A 5000-nucleotide genomic window follows, 5' to 3' on the forward strand; every position below is an offset into this window, starting at 1 on the left:
AGTAACACTCTTGCGGGCCAACTGCATTTGTCCTCCTTTTTTTAATGTCATATTATGTCTGAGCAGGAAGCTGTTAACCCAATCACGTCCAGGTCGGTTGTCTTTGAATGGAGTGCTTATTTCATTGGCAATGAGATAGTCATGTACTATATCCTGGAATTCCAAGAAGGTGGGACCTAGCCCCATCTTTTCCATCCTCTTAAGGAGATTCTTCAACTTGTCTTCCAACTCTGTACCAAGACAAATCTTCCTTCCCTGTTCATAAGGGATTGAAGTGACATAATTAATGGTGATAAGATACACACACACACACACACACCTGTACATATAGGCTACACAGTATATATATTACATTTGTACAGCATCCATTCTAGGTTCATTTACAACTGAAAACTATATATATATATATATATATATATATATATATAATATATATATATATATATATATATATATATATATATATATATATATATATATATATATATATATCACTTATATACCCTATTATCCTTGTGTTCAGTATTAGATTTTTTCATCTGGACACGGTTCCACAACATTCCACTACTCATTCCATATTTCTTAGCAGTTCTCTTGATAGATGATCCTCCTATTACATCATTAATTGCTACTGCAATTGTAACTTCATTATATTGCTTCATTTTCTTTTTATAGGTCCGTACCATTCTGATAGATTTTAGATGATACTGTGATAGCCTTATATTAAATGCACCTGTCTATTTACTCTGGAAATAGAATTTAGTAGATTAGATTACACAGTATAGTTCCTAGATCAGGTTTTATCAATTGTTCTGGAGACCAGAATACCAGAATATATTTATATACATAAATTATGTTGTGAATAAAATCATTGGGGGTAAAAAATGACCAAGATTGGGGTAAAAAATCATATGTGGGGAAAAAAGAGTTGAGGTAAAAAGTGAATTGCGGGGTAAATAATGAATATGACAATTTGGTCATTATTTGCCCCATACTTGGTCATAATTTGCCCCACATTGACATCCCCCCCACAAACTGTGGGGGCAGTAGAATCATTGAGCAAACACATAGGATGGTCACTTCATACCCCAGGATTCATATTTTACCCAGATGGAAAGCAAAAAAAAATTTTTGAGGCAAAAAATGGATATTTAGTAAAACTTGAAAAATGTTTGGACAAACTTTTTTTCCAAGGTTTTGGGATAATTGATCTCATACTTAAATTTTTCATTTTGGAAATCCAAAAAAATTACAGAAAATACTTCAATACTTCTCCTAACTACATATGAGAGAGATTTCAATTTAGGAGTGTTCAAACCCCCCCATGGGGGCAATCAATTTTTACCCCTAAAAGGTCCGGGTCATTAATTCCCCCGAATGACTATATATGATATATATATATATATGATATATATATAAACACACACACACACACACACACACACATATACATACATATACATATATATATATATATATACATATATATACATATATATACATATATATACATATATATAATATATATAATATATAGTATATATATATATATAATATATATATATGTATATAATATATATATATCATAATTATATACATATATATATCATAATTATATACATATATATATCATAATTATATACATATATATATACATATATATATATATATATATACATAATAATATATATATATATACATATATATATATATACATATATATATATATATATATATATATATATATATATATATATATATATATATGTATATATATGTATATATATATATATATATACATATATATACATATATATATATACATATATAATATATATATACATATATAATATATATATACATATATAATATATATATACATATATAATATATATAAATATATATACTTATTTGTACATATATACGTGTGTGTGTGTGTGGTGTGTGTGTGTGTGTGTGTGTGTGTGTGTGTGTGTGTGTGTGTGTGTGTGTGTGTGTGTGTGTGTTATATCATATATATATATATATATATATATATATATATATATATATATATATATATATATATATATATATATATATATATATATTGATATAAACACACACACACACACACACACACACACACACACACACACACACACACACACACACACACACACACACACACACACACACACATGTATATATGTACAAATAAGTATATATATATATATATATATATATATATATATATATATATATATATATATATATATATATATATATATATACACACACACATCATCATCATTATTATTAGCCTGAAGCAGGCCTCTCCCAATCTTCTCCAACTTTGGCTGTTTTGTGTTTTTTGTTTCCAGTATTGGCCCACAAATTTCGTTATTCATCACGCCATCTTGTCATTGGTCTGGTCCTTGGCTTCTTTGTGTTATCTATAGCCCAGTCTGTTAATTTCTTTGTCCATCTGTCGTCCTGTCTCCGACATATATGACCTGTCAATTGGCATTTTTTCTTTTTGATGCTCCCAATTATATCTTCCACTTTTGTCTGTTCCCTGATCCACTTCACCCTCATCCGATCTCTTAGGATAATTCCCAGCATCAACCTCTCCATCCCTCTCTGGGCACTTATTAGTTTCTCGCCAGTAATTTGGTTGTAGCCCATATTTCTAATCCATAGGTCATAACTGGGAGGACACATTGATTAAAGACTTTCCTTTTTAAACAAAATGACAAGGATCCTCTTAGTATCCTACTGTGTCTGCCTAAAGCACTCCAGCCTAGACTGATGCGTCGCTTGATTTCCTCTTTGCTAGATGTGGTTGTCTTTATGAGTATATATACTTGTCCACTACCTCTAGTGCTTCGCCTTATACATGTATCTGTTCAAATTGAACTCTACTGTTGAAGATGATCTTTTGTCTTTCTTGCACATCCTAAGTCTGACTTTCAGGCTTTCTCTATTCAGACTGTTTCTTAGTTGCTGCATTTCATTTGCAGATTCACTGAAGAGAACAATATCATCTGCAAATCTGAGGTTGTTTAGGTATTTGTCTCCTATTTTGATACCCTGTCCATTCCATTCTACCTTCTTGAACATTTCCTAAAGGCAAGCTGTAAATTGGTGAGATGATATCACCCTGTCTAAGAACTTTTTTAATTGGTATTTTATCGGTTTCTGTGTGGAGCTTGATGGTTGCTATCCCATTTTTGTATATCTATCTTCTAAGATTTTACACTATATCTCCTCTACTCCCTGTCTTCTACTACTGCTGGTATTTGTACAGTCAAATGCCTTTTTGTAATTGATGAATGCCATACACAGTGGTTACCTATATTCATTTATTTTTTCTACTATTTGGGTGAGCATGTGAATGTGGTCTGTATACTCCTTAGCACAATACCAAGACAGAAATTTGTAAGACAAAAATGGTTACTACCTTCTTATCTGGAAGGCATTCCACATCAATATAATACATCCAGAAAGTCTACATTTTGTGGCCAAAGAATCAACAGCACCACAATGCTTATGATCTAAATATTCAAATAATCATGCTGTGTTATATATGTCCCAATAGTCAGCATATCAATACTGGCCATTTGGTTGTTTAGCAGTATGACTTTTTACTAAGAGTATAATACTTTAGATGATGAAGCAGGTTCAAATTATTAGCCAATCTCATGCTTTTATTGCAGGATAAATGTAATGCTCCACAGTATTTTTTTGTTTTTATTTGTATATTTCATAATTTCTTATTCATATATATTTACTATATATATCTTCCTACTTTCTTTACTCATTGACATGTTCCGAGACAATATTATTGTTATAGGAGATTGCCATCATTGCCAGTGACACAACTGATACCTGTACCAATTGGTTGTGAAACGTATTGCACTTGCATTTGTTCTTGGTAAATAAATTGTAATATATTCCTTAGATTCCTTGATATGACCTTATCACTGCTTATATGTTATAACTTATTCCTAATCTATCAGAGAAAAGTCACAATCAAGCCATATATAGTCTGCTCAACTCTAATTTTACATGCTTACTTCATATTTTTGTAACCCTTTTCTTTATCAATTGTTCGGTTTTGGGAAAGTCCTGTTTTTTCTATTAATTGAGACTTTTGCCAACTGATTTCCATAAGTAATGTAATTATAGAATACCTCAAATGAGAAGATATGTACCTCCTGGTAATGGTTTACAACCCTCTGATATCTAAAAAATCCTACCTGGGTAATTCATTATATATGCAAATAATCAGAACAAATCTTAACTCAATTTTCATTGGCCAAAATCAACCCTTGCTCACTATAAATAAGTATATACAGTAAAAAAAATCATACTTTACATATTATTTCATGACTGAGAATGGAGAGAGAGAGATATTTACCTTGCAGAGCCATGAGTCATGATGTCATTCACAGACATGTCATTTTAGACATATCAAAGAAAGCTGGGGATAGCACATTCTGATGGAAACATTTCTGAGTGCAAACCCCTATAAATAACAAAAATGCATAAATATTGCAAAATTAATAAATCTCTACCTAATAATTTACCAGTATTATCTAACAGTTTCCCAGAGATTCCAAATCCTCTGCCTACCTATTAAGCCTAATATCACAGCTATCATTGCCTAGCACCAACAAAAAACATTACAGAAGCCCACTATACATCAGGCATCTATAAACATCAAAGTTGGTGGATTAAAAGATATGGACCTACTCCACAGGTTTATACTACACACCTATATTCCTTATGGCAAAGCTTTGTAAAATCTGAGGTATCATAAATAATATTACATTTTCCAGTATGGATAAATAGTTTACATTCTTGGCTATATGTTGATAAGAGTTCCTTTTACTTTGTTGACACTAAAATTGAGTAAAATTACCAGATTTACTAATATAATAATTAAGGGAATGCTTGACAGGTTATCTAAATCTGCTAAATGATCAGCATTACTGGATCGTGTAAACAAACACTTA

General features: G+C 30.7%; 1 protein-coding gene across 1 annotated transcript in view; it reads right to left on the reverse strand.

Moving 5' to 3' along the window:
- The window catches only part of LOC119584414, a 19263-nt gene that overhangs the window by 13882 nt on the left and 381 nt on the right, over positions 1 to 5000 (reverse strand). The window lies entirely within an intron of this gene.

The sequence above is a fragment of the Penaeus monodon genome, chromosome 18, assembly GCF_015228065.2.
Source record: "Penaeus monodon isolate SGIC_2016 chromosome 18, NSTDA_Pmon_1, whole genome shotgun sequence".
NCBI classification, from domain to species: domain Eukaryota; kingdom Metazoa; phylum Arthropoda; class Malacostraca; order Decapoda; family Penaeidae; genus Penaeus; species Penaeus monodon.